Consider the following 18,878-nt stretch of genomic DNA (forward strand, 5'->3'; position numbering starts at 1 on the left):
TGTGCTCTGCTCTGTGTGAATGTCTGGAGGCGACCAGGAAGGAGGTGCAGCTCTTCCCCAAGGAGATGATAAGTGCACGGTGGGCCAAGGTTCTTACACAGAAACTGCCTTAGAGGCAAGGCCATGGGGTTCCTTCCTCTAGAAGCCTGATACGATACTCATTCTTACTTTGGTTGTCCTGGAGGATTCGTGGTTTCTTTTTTCTTTTCTTTTTTTTAATTTTAATTAATTAATTTATTTTAATAAACATATAATGTATTTTTATCCCCAGGGGTACAGGTCTGTGAATCACCAGGTTTACACCTTTCACAGCACTCATCATAGCCCATGGATTCGTGGTTTCTATAGGGCAGAGTTGCGGAAGGGGCTGGGAGGATCCTCCTTCATTATGAACTGGTGACTTCAAGTTTATGGCGTCAGGTCAGGGTCCTCACTGAAGCTTCAGGTGGGTGTATCTAATTGCCCATCTTCTCTGGAGGTCAATGGGCACCTCAAACTGTTTATGCCTCTAGGCTAGGCTTGTCAAACCTGTGGTATCCCCTAGACATCTGCCACCTTCCCAAGGGGCAGACACTGCTAGGCACCCAGCCAATACTCCTCTGTTTCTTCTCCCTAACCAAACTCAGGGTACCAATGAGCTCCACTAAAGTCACTCAGCCTTCCTTGCAGTTATGGGTGGCTGTATGATGCAGTCCTGGCTGATGGCATGAAAGATGGCATCCCTTCCCAAATAAAAAGACGAAGATTTTTCAGTGGAAAGCTCCTTGCCTCCTTCCCTGTCTAGAAGAAGGCTGGAGGTACAGCAGCTATCTTAAGAGCCTGAGGCCACATGAGTAAGAACAGAGGACCACTCACTGAGGATGGCGGAATGGAAAGGTGGAGGGATAGCCTCCTAGAACCGTGTTCATTCCAACCCGCCTGTCTTTTCCTGACTTGGCATGTGAAACAAATAAGCCCATCACATCTGTGGGGGTTTCCATTACGTGAAGCGTTCTTGATTACTTCAAGCTCCCAGGTCTGCCACCGAGTCCTCTGGCCTCCTAAAATGTTCAGAATTGGTTTCTTCCTGCCCATCTCCCCTTCCTCCTGGCTCAGGTCTGGTCACCTCTTCCTGCACTTAAGCTGCAGTGTTCTGGTGGGTCTCGTTGTCCTCTGGCATCTCCCCCCAGGCCATCTCTGGAGCGGACCATGGCTGCCAAGGCAATTTGCAGACTCATTCCTGAACACATGGCTACTGTGTTTTCCCACAGAAGCCCAAATCCCTCAGCCAGACCCTTCAGGAGCTGGTCCCCAACCATCTCTCTACCCCATCTTCCTCTACTTCCTGCCTCAAATCTACTGTCTCGGTGACATAGTTGAGCCACCTGGCCTCTTCTTGCTGTCCCACTTTTCTTTGCTATGCTGGGGCCAAGTGCCCTCAGTGACAGGTCCTCTCCTCTCCTAGTGACACCCACTCCCCTTTAGAGCAGAGTGCCCAGCCCTGGGAGTCAGCCACCTCCTCTGAGCTCGCCCCCATCAGTCCCTCTGTCTGTCCTGGCATTTGTCATGCTGCATGTAGTGGGCTGAGCTTAGCTGTTCCCTCCCCTGAGCTCCCCCTGCAGCAGGAACCCTCTGTGTCCCCTGGCTCCATCCAGGTCAGCATCCTGCCTCGGGTGCTCCACCATGCTCTTCTTGGACCCTGCCCTCTGGCCACCACAGCTAATTACAGAAGCCAGGGAGCCTTGTTTGCTAGAAACTGGAACAAAGGAGCACCAGTCCTATCACCCCAACCCAGCAATCTGTTTTGTTTTTGCCTGTCTGGGAGTGTGGTTTTTAAATACTCAAAGGCAGACCGGGGCTTCACCTGGCTGCATTTTGCCTGTTTGATTTGACCTGAAGACTGAACCTTGTCAGTAGTCTGTGTGGGCTCTGCCTCTGTCACAGCCGACTTCCGTCTCAGCCTGGGTCCAGTCTTGGCTGAAGCCCAGCACCCAGGGTGGTGGACCGATGGTAGACAGGAGAACAATGCTATGATTAGTTGTAATACAGTCACTGAGATTTGGTCAGCCCCAAGGCATACCACCATAGACTCACACTTGCTCATAGTCTCTTCTGAAATGTTGGTTTCCCCAGTGTGACATCGACCCCCTGCCCCACTGTTCTGTGAGCTGCAAACCTTTCTCTATTTTGTTCACATGGATTTTTTTGAAAGACCATAGGCAAGATTTACATTTAAGATCTTTCAAAATAGTGTGCTGTGTGCATGTGTCCTTATTCGAACAAAAGACTGCAGTTGCTCAACACATTCTAGAATTTCCTCTCCAAGTGTCTTCAGGCCGGTGGCAACATTGTTTGGGTGCATTCCATGCTGACAGATTATCACCTTTTGTCGGGGAATTCGATTTTTGTGTAATAGGAAGAAAACAATTTCTATTAGAAAAGTTGCCCACACTTTAAAGTTGGAAAGGATCGGGCCAGCAGGAAACAAACAACTCCTCTAACAGAGTCAAAAGGTCATTTGTTGGGCTGAAAAAACCAACAACCCTAAGATGTTTACTTCTGAAACATGATTCTTTCTCTCTTTCCCACATGGCCTGGATAGCAGAAGCCAAAGAAGAGAGTTGTTCTTCATGATAAAGTTATTTTGCCTCTGCCTGTGGGGGGTGAGGGAGGTTGGTGTGAGGATGTTACCAGGGGCAGGGTGGGGAGAGATGGAGGAGTCTGGACGAAGACAGGGACCCGAGGAGGGAGCAGTGAGCCAGGCAAGGAGCAAAGGTGAGTTGTATGTCTGGTGGCAAACACCTGGTGTTTGTAAGACACTGAAGACTAATATTCAATTTATGTTGTTTCTAATTCTGTCCCACTTTTAATCCTATACCTTTAGTTGTGTCATTGTTGCTTTGACGATACCACGGAGCAGGGCTGAGTTGCAGGCAAGAACTGATCCAGGGCTGAGAGAGGGGCCACCGGGGACAGAAGACTCGCTGGGAGCAGAGGACCGACAGAGCTGTGCATGGAAGAAAAGCCACTCCTCCCCCCCCACAAGTCCTCTGCCCAGAGGAAGCCCTAGGAGATAGCTGGAAGGAAATAAGATTTTCAAAATATGTAGGGAAGGGACAGTGAGCTGCTTGACTCAGGAGAAGAGGAAAGGTTGATTCCTGAGGGAACAAGGGTGCAGAGCACTGACAAGAGGGATGTTCAGACTGTATCCAGGCACCTGCAAGCAGGCCTGGGGGTGCTTAAGAACTGGGCTCTCACACTGGACGCATCCAGCCTTGATGGTGTGACCCAGCCTTGGGTCTCAGTTTGTGGCGATAACACTTCATTCACAGAGTGGTTGTGGGAATTGAGAAGTACTGCAGAATAATTTATTTATTTATTTTATTTTTAAAAAAGTTTATTTGAGAAAGTGAGCATGATCAGGGGGAGGGGGAGGGGCTGAGGGTGAGGGAGAAGCAGACACCCCACTGAGCATGGAGTGGGGTTTAATCCCAGGACCCTGAGATCATGGTCTGAGCCGAAGTCAGCTGCTTAACTCACCAAGCCACCCAGGCACCCCGAAGTATTATAGAATATTTTAAAAAAGTAAAATCAGGCATAGATATCCACATATGTCTCATAGAAATAAAAGTGCAGGATATTTATTTAACTAATTAATGAGGAGCTGGTGAGCTGCTACAGGCATTCTACATGAGAACAGGATTTACAGAGATTTATAGTTTCTCCTGGACAATACTTATTTGCATCTCTGTCAGCCCGCATTAGCTCACTCTGTCTTTACAAAACAGCCCAGCCCCAGTCACTCAAAGGCATGCATCCCATAGAATCAGACAACCGCCGGGTCCACTAGGTCATGTCCAGATTTCTAGCGAAGAGACACACAGTAATTCTTTCGCTTATTTAAAGTCTTTCACATTTTTTTAAAAGACAGTCTCCACCCCACCCAGGGTCATAATAATCTCCAAAAATTATTCTTGATCCCCAACCAATGGGTCTGATCAGGCTTGGCCTGATTATTTTCATAGGTGCAGTAAGTAAATTAATGTTCATTAATTTACAGACCTCCTTGAGTTTGCTTTCAAATCTAGGGAGCCATGCAGCATCATCGAGCGATTGCAAAGGCCCCGGAATTAGCTTCTGTCGGGAAGTTTTCATAAGGGCCCTCAGCCTGGATTTTTAAAAGTTTCTGTTTTTTGCTAGGAAACAGAGCCTACAAACTGTCCACACCAGGTGACTGGATGATTTCCTCTCTTTCCAAGGTTCCTAAGCCAGGGGAATGGTCTTGCCTTGCAGGAAGCCACCTTATTTCCCACCTGTGAGGCCGGCACCCGGTACACTCTCTGGGGAGGACTTGGCAGCACTGATTCTGTACATAAAGTGACTCATCACACCTGGTTAAATGAGAATTATCCCCAGGTATGGCATCCCAAATGCACAATCCAATTATATTTCAGTAAAAAGGAGGACAGTTTCTCCTGTCATTGAATCTATGACGATAACTACACTTCCATGAAAAGCTGAAAGAACGAAGTAATTCTGAATTCTGGCAGGTCAGTGGGAATCAGATGAAAATGTTTCTTCTCGTGCTCAGCTATGAGCTGTTTAACAGCTAAAACCAGTGCCAGTTTTCCACTGCAGGTTCTAATACTCAGTAAGTAGGTCATTGGACCTGTACAAGATGTTTAGTGCACCGCCACTTGGAAACAAACAAAGGCAGAGACCTAAATGTCCACCAATGGGAAATGGATATACTCTGGTCACTCGATGGGAAAGTGAAGAGCAAGAACTACATATATCAATATGGACAAATTTCAGAAACAATGTTCACCACCTTCTTCCCAGAAGAGAAAACTGCAGGGGGAGAGTTACAACATACTTCCAATTTTATGAAGATTAAAAGCTTGAAAACTATGCCATCTATTACTAAGGGATGTCTATCTATAACAAAGTGTTCAAAAATGCGTGGGGATAATAAATATTAAATTCAGATGAATAGCCGCTTCTGTGGAGGGAGATAGAGTAATTTCTGGGAAAAAACGTTTCTTTTCAATATACAAAAGCAAAGTCTATAAAATTGCAGGTTAAGAAGGAAGAGAAAGGGCATCCTCAAGGATCTGTAAATGAAAGATAACTAAAGCAATATCAAAAACGTTCCAAAAAACAATCACAGTAAAATGATCTCATTCAATCTGAATTAATTCTCATTCATTGTTGGCTTTCAGAAAGCTTCTGCTCTGAACTGTGTCCTGCAGATCCTGATCCGTCCGTTGGTGTGGCCTAGTTGGTCCAGACGAGGTCAGCTAAGCAGGCTGTCCCCAGAGATGACTCTCACAAATGCTGGTGTTTGGAGCCGCTGGTAGAGTCTCTTCCTGAGGCGCTCAGGCTGCCCTTCTGTGCGGGACACAGTGCCTGGCCGGCAGTTGATGGCAGAGCTTCCAGACAAACAGAGTTAAATAAGAACAACCTGTGACAGAACTGTGGCTTTTTTTTTTTTTTTTTTTTTTTTATTATAGCAGCCAGTAATACAAAGACAGAAGAGAGTAAAATACTGTACTCCGCTGGGAGGGCACTGACAAGCCTTCGGGGCCTTCATGTAAAGCAAACAGAGTCTGTAATAGTCACGCCGATGACATTCACAGAGACAAACTTAACCTAGGGAAGGCTGAGGGTCTCTTCTGATGTGAAAACGCTTCCAAGGCAGCTCTGATAAAGGAAGATGGAACCCAGTAAACAAACGTAATGACTTAGCATCTCTCTTCCTCGTTTTATAAGGTGAAGAAACAAATCTTTGTGAGTTTCCAGGGGCTTTCTGGGAAGTTTCAAAGAAAGTTTTAGCTGAAGGTATCTGAAAGTTTTGTTTTTATTGTTTCTGTATTCAGGATCCGTTCTTAAGGAGAAATCAAAAGAGTTTTCAGAGAATATTTGGGTGCTTAATTAAGAAAGTATCATGGGTCCCCAGAAATAATCCTTGGTCACCTACTTAGTACTAAAGGAAATTGTAGGTTGCAAGATTGGATCAGTATTTGTAAATCAATCGATGTGATACTTCACATTAATAAAGGAAAGGATAAGAACCAAATGATCTTCTCAATAGATGCAGAAAGAGCATCTGACAAAGTACCACACTCATTCATGATAAAAGCCCTCAATAAAGTAGGTCTGGAGGGAACATACCTCAACATGACAAACACCATATTTGAGAAACCCACAGCAAACCTCATCCTCAATGGGGAAAAACTGAGATCTTTTCCCCTAAGATCAGGAAAAAATGAGGATGTCCACTCTCACCACTTCATTCAGCACAGTATTGGAAGTCCCAACCACAGCAATCAGATGACAAAAAGAAATAGAAGGCATTCCAATCAGCAAGGAAGAAGTCAAACTTTCATTATTTGCAAATGACATGGTACTATCTGTAGAAAACCTGAAAAAGACACCACCAAAAAACAACTAGAACTGATACATGAATTCAGTAAAGTTGCAGGACAAAATCAATGTGCAGAAATCTGTTGCATTTATAAACACCAATAATGAAGCAGTAGAAAGAGAAATTAAGAAAAAAATTCCATTTACAGTCACATCAAAAACAATAAGATACTAAGGAATAAATCTAACCAAAGAGGTGAAAGATTTGTACTCTGAAAACTATGAAATATTGATGAAAGAAATAAAAAATGACACAAAGAAATAGAAAGACATTCCGTGCTCATGGATTAGAAGACAAATGTCATTACAATGTCTGTACTACCCAAAGTAATCTTTGTAAACATATAATGTATTTTTAGCCCCCAAAGCAAACTTTGTTGGCAAAAAAATGCCAATAGCATTTTTCACAGATCTAGAACAATCCTAAAATTTTGTGTAGAAGCACAAAAGACTCTGAGTAGCCAAAGCAATCTTGAAAAAGAAAAGCAAATCTAGAGGCATCACAATTCCAGACTTCAAACCACATACATTACAAAGCTGTAATCATCAAAACAATATGGTACTGGCACAAAAACAGACACAGAGATCAATAGAACAAAACAGAAAACCCAGAAATGGATGCACAATTATACGGTCAAATAATCTTCAACAAAGCAGGAAAGACTATCCAATAGAAAAAAATACAGTCTCTTTAATAAATGGTGCTGGGAAAATTGGACAGTCACATGCAGAAGAATGAACCTGGATCATTCTCTTACATCATACACAAAGATAAACTCAAAATGGATGAAAGACCTAAGTGTGAGGCAGGACTCCATCAAAATCCTAGAGGGGAACAAAGGCAGCAACCTCTTTGATCTCAACTGCAGCAACTTGTTGTTAAGACATGTCTTTAAATGCAAGGGAAACTAAAGCAAAAATGAACTATTAGGACTTCACCAAGATAAAAAGCTTCTGCACAGTGAAGGAAATAGTCAAGAGAACTAAAAGGCAGTCTATGGGATGGGAGAAGATATTTGCAAATGACATATCTGACAAAGAGTTAGGATCCAAAATATATAAAGAACTTATCAAACTCCACACCCCAAAAACAAATAATCCACTTAAAAATGGACAGAAGACATGAATAGACATTTATCTAACGAAGACCTAGAGATGGCCAACAGACACATGAAAAGATGCTCATCATCTTATCATCAGAGAAATACAAATCAAAACTACCATGAGATATCACCTCACACTTGTCAAAATGGCTAAAATAAAAAACACAAGAAACAGTAAGTACTGGTGAGGTTGTGGAATAAAAGGAACATTTGTGCTCTGTTGGTGGGAATGCAAACTGGTACAGCCACTCTGAAAAACGGTATGGAGTTTCTGCAAAAAGTTAAAAATAGACCTACCTTATGACCTGGCAATCATACTATGAGTATTTACCCAAAGAATAGAAGAGCTTTAATTCAAAGGCATACATGCACCCCATGTTTATAGCAGCATTATTTACAATAGCCACAGTATGGAAGCAGCCCAAGTGTCCAACAGCTGAAGAATGGATAAAGAATGGTACATATGTGCAATAGAATATACTCAGCCATAAAAATAAGAATGAGATCATTGCCATTTGCAAGGACATGGAGGGAGCTAGAGAGTGTATCACTAAGCAAAATAAATCAGTCAGAGGAAGACAAATACCATATGATTTCACTCATATGTGGAATTTAAGACACAAAACAAGCAGACAGAAAAAATAAAAGAGAGAGAGAGAGACCACCAAGAAACAGACTCTTAACTATAGAAAACACACTGATGGGGGCACCTGGGTGGCTCAGTCAGTTAAGCATTTTCCTTCGACTCAGGCCATTGTCCTGGGGTCCTGGGATAGAGCCCCGTGTTGGGCTCCCTGATCAACAGGGTACCTGCTTTTCCCTCTCCCTCTGCCCTTCCCCTCCACTTGGGCTCTTGCTCTCTAATAAATAAATAAAATCCTAAAAAAAAAAAGAAAGAAAACACACTGATGGTTACTAGAGAGGAGGTGGGTGGGTGGGGGATGGGTGAAATAGGTGATGGGGATTAAGGGGGCACTTGCTGTGATGAGCACTGGGTGATGTATGCAAGTGTTGAGTCACCATATTGAGTCACACCTGAAACTCCTATAACACTGTATGTTCACTAACTGGAATTAAAATAAAAACTTAAATAATAAAAAGAGAAAAAGGAAAATTGTAAAGTGAACATAGAAGGTGATATAATTTTGAAGATCAGCATCTCTTTTACAAGTGAGGTTTTGTGTGTATTTTGTTTTTTAATAATCAGGGATGTAATAAAGTCAACAGAAAGCACAGCAATTTGTATGGTAGGACACAAACTATCTACTACGGGGGCAAATTACATGAAAGTGAAGAATCGCTTCCGCATAGTAGACAAAAGCACTTATCCATGAACCAAGGCAACAAACCCATCAACAACGAATGAGTTTTGCCACATCTTTAACATATTTCATGGATTCATTTCAGACCCAGGTATTATAAACCAAGACAAATAAAATGTACTTTTTCAGTTTGTCCTTCACTGTTCTCTCTTACATTTTGGGAAGGAAACTGCCCTTTACTCCCTCACAGAACAAAAGCACATACACAGTTGTATTTCTTTGATACTATTGTTTTGTGTATAGCATCAACTACCCTTATTAAAGACAACTTTTATCTGAAGTAACCAACTTCTGTTATACAGAAATAATCCGGGAGGTGGGTGGAAAATTGAGGTCTATCTCTGGCCAGCCTGCGTGCAGGTGAGCAGCGTGCGTGAGTACACACGCACACATTTTGGCAGCCACGTGCATCCATTTTGCCTCCTCTTAAAGTAGCAAACATGAATATGTTTATCAACATGACCTAAATACATGGTGTTTCAGTAGCATATAAAAATAAGAGCAAACTAACATGAAGTTGTGCTTAGTAATTATATTGTAGTGTCATATCTTAGAAATTACCTAGGTAGCCAATGATTATCCATCAATTAGCTCCATTCAACCTCAGTTTAGGGTTTTAAGTTATCTGAAGATATTGGAAATTTACTCACTACAAAGCAGATGATAAGTGTGTCTGAATAACCATTCAATTTAGAAGAACATTAATTTATGGTTTTCATTGTACCATGTAAGAGTAAGGTTAGCTTTTTGATCTTTTATCAGTAACTATCTGGGAAGTTCAAATGGAGTATTTTCTTCATGATAAAGCAAACCAAAAGAAATGTGTACTTGCATTATACTTGACAATGACAATGACAATGAGAAAGAGATAGAGAGATAGAGAGAGAGACTGCACAAGCAGACGGTGCGGCAGGCAGGCAGAGGGAGAGGGAGAAGTGGACAACCCACCGAGCAAGGAGCCCAATTTAGGACTCAATCCCAGGACCCCAGGATTATGACCTGAAGTGAAGACAGTCCCTTAAGCAACTGAGCCACCCAGGTTCCTCTGTATATGGATTTAGAAAACATTTTTTAAGTTAGCAGATTTTTATGATGGATATTTTTTCAAAGCCTAACACTTGAAAGTATTACAGGTTAGGAATATTAGATTTAATAAGTGCTTATTTTTTTTTCTATAAACAAATCAGAATAGAGCTCCTTTGATTTAAGAGACATAATAATCTAATGTATTGTACACTCATACACCAAGAGGTCAAGGCCCTTCTCATGGTAGGCTCATAGACACAGGGATGGACAGATACTTTGAGAGATTTTGACTTCAGTTCCACAGTTTCAGCCACAGGCCAAAAATAAACAAAGACTTTGACCAATCCTAGATCTCAAAGAGATATTTTTCCCAGGGGGCACTAAATTCTTAATGGACTGACCCTCAAATAGACAAACAAAGACCAACAAGCTATATTTTCTGTTGTTTCTCATGCATAAGGGGATAGATCTCTATCATCTGTCTACAGAGATCACCAAATGGTCAAACTGTAAAAACAAATTTTCAACCACCATAGCCAAGAATGGAGAATAACTTAGCAGTCATGCAAGAACCAGAACTAAAAACACAAACACAAATTCAGTTAAGATTAAAACAGAACCAGAGAAGCAGAGGATGAATGAGCAAAACCAAAGTTCTGTTGCTGATTGGGACTCACTCTGGGGGTCTTGAAGGGCTATGTCAGAGCTCAGTAGCCCAGGAAATGTCCTCTCCAGCATGTTGTTTACCTGGCTCTGTCCAGTGAGTCCACTGGGTATCTCATAGGACCTGTGAAACTACTATAGGATAATATTCAAAGAGGTGAAATTATGACTCTCATACATATATAAACACATGGAAGATTTTATTTAACTACTAGTGAACAAAGGAGCCAGTTCAAATGACAATTGGGTTTACAGAGATTATATTTTCCACTGGATTCAATACATTTGCATTGCTGTGGACAAAAAAGTCTTCATCACCATCAACCCTCCAAAAGTTAATTTCTCTATAGGCTTGCTAAACAGCCCAACTAAGAACAACCAAAGGCACACATCCTCATCGAATCAGACAGTTCCTGGAGGGTTTGCTAGCCAGCATTCCATTGAAAAGATACCTGTAATCTTTTTTCCCTTCCAGTATGTTTCCTGATAGAAGGATGCAGAAGTGCACCTGTCACAGAGAGGAGGCCAGGTAAATGGCAACTGCTGGTCAAGTCCAGTGGCTCGGAGTCATCGGGTGTTCCACAATGTTTTCAGGCAGGAAGGAGGTATACTCCTGGGCATTGTCCAGACTTGGCTCATGCCCTGGCTTTTCTGAGTTACCTTCCTTTCTTCCTGGGAAAGAGAAGTAAGTGTTGGGAGGGTGGGGTTAAGAAGGGGGCTGAGTAGGGAGGGGGATACCAGCTAAGGACATGAGCTTGCTGGGTTCCTTCAGGAAGATAAAGTGTCCCCCTATTCCCTCCATTTTTCTGGAAAGTTGAACAGACTGTTCACAAATAAAAATTTATTTTGAATGTATTAGAGTTTATACAGAATTGAACATTATAATAGTTCAAAAGTAAATATACTATTTTTCTTCCAGAAGTGACTTAAAAACTTTTTAATGACCAAATGGCACAGACAGTGACAATTAAGTCCCTGTGCTGACAGATGAGAATGAATGTAGGTTATGGACCCATTAGATCATTTTGGCCAACCCAGCTCTTTTGTGGAAATTTCAACTTGCTGATAGAAGAATCAGAAAAAACTCCAAAGGAATACAGCTTCAATTAATATTTTGTGCATATACTTTGAGGTTTTTCTATTTTTCTATATTTCACTACATCTCTACTTTCAAATATGGATTAATACTATCTGTTATTTTGCAATTAAAATGAAATATGGAGAATATCAACTACATGTGTATCTGAAACACCCTTCATATGTCTAATAACTGTCTATAGGTAGTGTTTGTTAGGTTTCTCCACTGTAAAATTATTCTTTTCCCTCTTTTTTTGTGGTCTCTGGAAGGAAGTCACTATGAACATCCTTCCACTTAAGAAGTGGGGAATTATGGGGTGCCTGGGTGGCTAGTCAGTTAAGCGACAGTCTCTTGTTCAGCTCACATGATGATCTCAGGGTCATGGGATTGAGCCGTGTGAAGGGTTTTGGACTCAGCTTGGAGTCTATTTGAGATTCTTTCCTCTGTTTTTCCCCCTCTGCTCCTTCCCTCATTTCTCTCCTCCTGTCTTGCATGCTCCCTCTCTCTCTCAAATAAATAAATAAATAAATAAATCTTAAGAAAAAAAGAGTTGGGGAATTATGCTCTACCTCCTTGAGTGGGGAGTACTACACAGGAATTGGAATTTGGGATGTGTGGGAGATTTTCCTGTTCTCCCCATTAATTTAATTACTTATGCACTCATTTGTATCAGAATGGACTCATGGATATTGATTTTATACTTTGGGTTACTACTCAATGCTACTTTATTTTGTTGGATGGGGTTTTTTGTTTTTCCTTCTTCACTTTGTTCCAGGCTCATCTTGAATATTTCTTGCCCCAGTTAAAGAAACAGCCATTTCTCTGAGGTACCTGGGGCACACATTTTTAAGGGTCTTTAATATATGTTGCCCAATTATCTGCTAGAAGGTTTGCGCAATTTATAATCTACCCAGGAACATGTTTGTTTCTCATCACACTGCAATGATTTAAAACAATATTGAAAAATAGTATTTCATCACTTTTAATTTAATTCCTTTGATAATTAGTGACTTTCTCTAATTTTTGTAAGTTTACTAGCCATTTGTAATTAGGTAAATTGCTTTTTCATTATCCTTAACTTATCTTTTTATTAGAGAGTTCACTTTTAACATGTTATAACAACTGTTTATCTAGAATGTATATTGACTTTTTAACTATCATATAAATTGCAAATATTTTTCCTAGTTTCTTACTTGGCTTTTGAATTTATTGAATGTCTTTAACTTACACAGATAATAGACATTTGCTTAGAAATTTTAGACATACACAAAAGTAAAGAGGACAATATAATGAAGAATTCTTATGTCCCCATACTTCAATTTCAATAATTGTCACTATTTTGCCATCTCTATTTGAGCTACCACTTCTCTCACATCATTTTTAAAAATTGGAATCATTTAAAGCAAATTCCAGACAGCATGTAATTTTACCTCTAAATACTACAGTATGCATCTCTGAATAACAAGAACATTTAAAAAACCCATTTGATAGGTATTATCACACCTATCAAATTAAATAAACCATAGTTCCTTGATATCATGTAGTACATAGCTAAGGGTCACATTCCCCAAAATTATCTTTTAGAGTTGATTTGTCTGAATCAGGATCCAAAGAAGACCCACATATCACTTTGGGATATATCTTAAATATTCTTTGTTCTTTTCACTTAATTTGTTATTATTATTATTATTATTATTATCATCATCATTACTGAAAATGCTATTGATTTGTTGGAAAAACTAGCTCATTGGATTTCTAGAATGTCTTGTACCCTAGATTTGGCTTATTGTTGCATAGAGGGCCTCTTTAACTTCTGTCTCCTGTATTTCTTATAAAGTGGTGGTTGGGTCCAGAGACGATTAAGTTAGGTTTCCTTTTTAAGGCAAAAACCCTTTTTTGGTGCTGTGGTTTTCTATTGCATCCCACTGTGGTGGTGTGCTGGGAGGCTCATCATATCTGTTGTCCTTTTAGTAATGATAAGATTGATCATAGGTTCAAGTGGGGCCAACCTATTCCTTCTGTTATAAAGTTCTCCATCAAAGTTTCACCTAATAGATTCATTGGTTCCTCTGGAATATAGTTCATAAAGGAAAGGTGGATGTTTGATTTTGCCCCTTTATCAATTTTCAGAGTAATTATTGATGTCCTAACAATTTGCTATGACGATTGAAGAGTTTTTATTTTAATCTTTAAAAAAGATCTTATTTATTTATTTGAGAGAGAGACTGAGTGAGAGAGAGTGCACAAGCTGGGGGCAGTGGTGGACAGGCAGAGGGAGAAGCAGACTCCCTGCTGAGCAGGGACCCTGACGTGGGACTCCATCACAGGACTCTGGGATCATGACCTGAGCCAAAGGCAGATGCTTAATGGACTGAGACACCCAGGCTCCCCGACTGAAGAGTTTTAAAAAAAGTTTTATAGACTCATGAACTTTTATATATTTGTTGTGTTTCATTCCATGACAATCACTTTAGTTGTGCTCAAATGGTCCCATCTTAAGCCAGTGTAGCCTTTTAAAATTGACTACTGTATCTCTTCTTTCTTTTCAGATTATAACACTTGGCTCTGTTGGTTAAGTATCTGACTCTTGATCTCAGCTCAGGTCTTGCTTTCCCTAGGGTTGTGAGTTCAAGTCCCACCTTGGGCTCCATGCTGGTTGTGGAGGCTACTTAAAAAAAAAAAAAAAAAAAAAAAAAAGACCTAAATGAATGAAGAGATAAACTATGTTCATGGATTGGAAGACTCAGTAGTGTTAAATGTGTCATTTTCTTCAAATACATTTATAGATTTAATGAAATTTTAATTAAAATTCCAATAAACTTCTTGGGAGAACTGATTGGATTCACTTAAAAATTTATATGGGAATGCAAAGGCCAAACAAAGACACTATTTAAAAAGAACAGTGTAGGAAGACTTCAGCTTCCAGATACCAAGACCTATTGTAAAGCCATTGTAATTGAGGCAACATGTTATTGGTGCAAGAATAGACATATAGACCATTGACCCAAATATGGTTTAGATACAGACCAATATATTCATAGACCTTTGATTTATGATAATATGAATTATAAATGTCTCAATAAAGTGACAAGTGGAAATCAATGAGAAAAAAAATAAAATGGAATCTCTACCTTGCACAATACATAATCTCTTCTAGATGTCTTAAATACCTAAATATGGAGAGTAAGGCTATACAAAAATTTTTAGAAACTAAAATAGAATATCTTCATGACCTTGAGATAGTGAAAGATTTCTATTTTTATTTTTAAAGATTTTATTTATTTATTTAACAGAGAGAGAGAGATCACAAGTAGGCAGAGAAGCAGGCAGACAGAGAGAGAGGAAGGGAAGCAGGCTCCCCGCTGAGAAGAGAGCCCGATGTGGGGCTCGATCCCAGGACCCTGAGATCATGACCTGAGCTGAAGGCAGAGGCTCAACCCACTGAGCCACCCAGGTGCCCCATCTTTTTCTTTTCTTTTTTTTAAAGATTTTATTTATTTATTTGTCAGAGGGAGAGAGAGAGAGAGAAAGAGAGCAAGCAGAGTAGTGGGGAGGGGCAGAGGAAGAAGAAGGAGGTTGAGTAGGGAGTCCCATGAGGGGCTGGAACCCAGAACTCTGGGATCATGGCCTGAGCCGAAGGCAGATACTTAACCAATTGAGCCACCCAAGTGCCCCTGAAAGATTTCTTAAACAAGAAAGAAGCATTAATGCTATAGGGGAAACATAAGATAAACTGTGCTATTTTCAACATAGTAGGTGGAAAACCTCAGGCTGCTGGCATCTGTAAATTCTGGTTTTAGTTTGTGATTGGACAAGTAGACAAACTGGAAGTCAGCTTTCAGAAACATCAATGTCATTTTGACAGTATATTTTATATCTGCTTCATCTGTAATTAAAAATTTATTTCTATTTTCTCTTTAATAAAAATCTTTTCCTGTCATCATATTTTTGATGATTCTATTTTGTCTCATTTTGTTGACTTAGAAACCCACTTTGTCTATCTATCATCTACCTATCTATCTTAGATTGTGAATGTCATTTTAAAATTTGTATTAACTATTTTATTTTATTTTTTATTGGTCTGCTACTGTTGGAAATGAAAAAAAAAAGAAGAAAAAGAAAAAGCAACTGATCTGTCACCACAGATAATTTGAAAACACTGAAATAAATAACACAAAAATCAAGAAACCAAGAAATTCCACTAATGAAAAAAACCTCATAAATGGAAAAAGTTTTTACAATACATTAGGTGCCAAGATGCTATAAGAATCAATTCAAAAAATCAAGAAAGATGGGCAGAAAACCATGAACACACACTGCATGAGGATTTCTAATGCCGGATCAAAACGTGAGAACTGGCCAGCCTCTCTGTCTTCCGGGACATGAACGCTAAAACCAGGCAGTCAGCAGATAGCAAAAGTTGAAAAGTCCCCCAAAGGTGTCAGGGAAGAGGCAGAGCGTCCTGTGCCCACTGAAAACCCGGCGGATGGGAGAGTGAGGCTGTCAAGCTCTCCTGAGAGCTCTGCAGCTTCCCCTCCATCTAAATATCCACACCCCAGAAGCAGCAGCTGAATGCAAGCCCTGGCTGCCAACACAAATGCTCACGTAGGACCCAAAAGACCCCAGATGATGAGGCGGAACACGCCTAACAGCATCACTTAGGGCTGCATAGTAAAAACAAGCAATGCTCACCTCCCTCAGGTTGGACGGATAAAGGCAGGTGCTCTTACACTGTGGAAGAGTAAAGAACGGGGAAGACCACCAACTATAGTCTCAGGCACTTCTGGGCATAGGTCGCAGGGGGAGGGCACCTGGTCCCCTGGGGCTCCCGGGGCACACGCAGGGTGGTGCAAGGAGACTCTCCCAGAAATTCAGTAAACGTCCTGTTTGGGGGAGTCCTTCCAGCCACTAGGCCAACTTTCCCATAGTATCCAGACATTCTGGGGGACAAGGAGGATTCCCCCAAGGGGTTTTGGGTGGGAGGAGCCCTGCTAGGTCAAGGAATGACACTGACTCTGGTATGGGTCCCGAGCAGAAGGCTCCTGAACCCAGGCTGGGGCTGGAGAGAGTGGGTTTTGCTACTGGGGAGCTGGCTCTGGGGTGGAAGGAGGGGTAGGACAGGGGTGCTGTAGACACCTGGGACCCTGGGGAACAGAGATCTGCAGAGACAGGGGCTCAGACAATGTGTGTGCACACACAGGCTCTGGGCCACTGGCCTGGCTGCCATGATGGCCCCTGCTTTTAAGAGCATTTGGTCCTGAGGTTCTTTTTTAAAAAAGATTTTATTTATTTATTTGAGAGAGAGAGCACGAGCGAGCATGGGGTGGGAGGGGCAAAGGGAGAGGGAGAAGTAAACTCCCCACTGAGTCAAGCTGCGTGCAAGCTCTATCTGAGGACTCTGGGATCATGACCTGAGCAGAAGGCAGCTGCTTAACCAACTGAGCCACCCAGGCCCACCCCGCACCCCTGCCCGCCAGGTCTTCCGGTTCTTGTACCAAACCTGCTCTTGGTGTTCCTGCAGGTTGAGTCTAGTGCCCAGGATCCCTTCATCCCTTATTGCAGCTCCTCCTGGGTATCAGGAGCTCTTTCTTCAAATGGTTTCTCTGGTCCTTGCCACTATTCCTTGCCCAGAGTCTGGGGTTGGTGGGGTGCCCTGAGATACTAAAGTTCTTGCATCCTCATTCTTGTTCTGTTCCTTGCTCAGAGCCAGTGCCTGTTAGGGCTGAGTTTCCATTCCACTCTCCTTGCTGTGCCTACCCAGGCCCACCCTAGTGGTGCTGGGACTCCTCCTTGTCTCACCCCCAACCTGCAGTCCTCACACCTGTCTCAGATGAGTCTTACAGTCATGGATTCATCAATCCCTCCATTACTGAGCAGCTGCTACAAGCTGCAGGTGCTCTCCTGTATCACTTCTGTATGACCTCATCAGTCTTTGATAGCTCCCTGGCTCTCTGGTACAAGATGACTCATTCTCATTTTGTACATTTTTCGCCCTAGACCTGGAATTAGCCCATTTCCCTGGTAAATGGTATCTAGAGAGCACAGCCTGGCTCTAAGCGTTACTCGTTGTTATTAGGTGGTCATTGCTTCTAGCCTTTCAGTGAACAGAGCTAGGAAACATTTATTTTTAAAGAGAAAAATACAACATGAGTTCATAATGCTATTTCTGATTGATTTTTAAGATTGTAGGATTTTTACTTAATTTCCTTGATTTTATACTGTATCATTTTTATGCTGAAAATTATAGTAACTAATGATGGCAACATAGTCATTTAATAACAAATATCAATACTAATCACATGACTACTGAATGTAGTTTATCATTTGTTTCCTTTTTTATTATCTATACAATATCTCCTACTTGAGATGCAGAATCAAAACGCTGTGTTTTAAAACCACTTCAAGTAATTGTTTTCTTTATATGGCTCTGCTACATATTTTATATGCAGTTAGTCTCCTTCATTTAGGTGTATACTTTCAGATTTTAAGGGATTGTTTGCTTTTCTTTTGTCTAAACTTTAAAAAAATATTTAAGACTTTTACAGTCCAAAATAAAAAGCATCTAACAATTACACCCACAGAAGTCTTGTCTTTATAGCTATCCTCTTCATTCTTTTTTTTTTCTCAAAAACCATTTAAAAATATTGGTTTTTGGTTTATCCTTCCATTGTTTCTTATGATGCTATAAGTAAACGATCTATCTATGTTTCTATCTAGTTTCTCCCCTTTCTTCCATAAAAGGTATCATATTATAACCACTGCTCTGCTTGCTTACTTCTTTCGCCTTATTTATTCTCCCTATCGGTGTACAGAGATATTTCCCATTTCTAGTTATAGCTGCTTAGTACTCCCTTGTGTGGCTGAAACATAGTTTATTCAGTCACTTCCCTGCACTGGTTTAAGCCTTATAGAGACTTTTCTCTTATAATTTCTACCTTCCAAGTCATTTTAATAAATTTTTAAGGTGAGGAATTCAAATAAAAAAAAGTCCCCCTCATGGTTTATCTTAAAAATTCTTAAACTTCTCTCTTTAATACCAATTAGTTAATATACAGTGTAATATTAGTTTCAGGTATAGAAACACCTGGTGCTCATCACAAGTGCCATCCTTAATCTCTATCACCTGTTTCACTTACCCCTACCCCTCCTCCCCCCGCCGCCTCCCCTCTGGTAACCAAGTTTGTTCTCTACAGTTAAGTCTTTTTCTTGGTTTGTCTCTCTCTCTTTTTCTCTATGCTCATTTGTTTTGTTTGTTTGCTATCCTATGATCCAGCAATTTCC

Source organism: Martes martes, assembly GCF_963455335.1.
Source record: "Martes martes genome assembly, chromosome: 3".
Classification (NCBI taxonomy): domain Eukaryota; kingdom Metazoa; phylum Chordata; class Mammalia; order Carnivora; family Mustelidae; genus Martes; species Martes martes.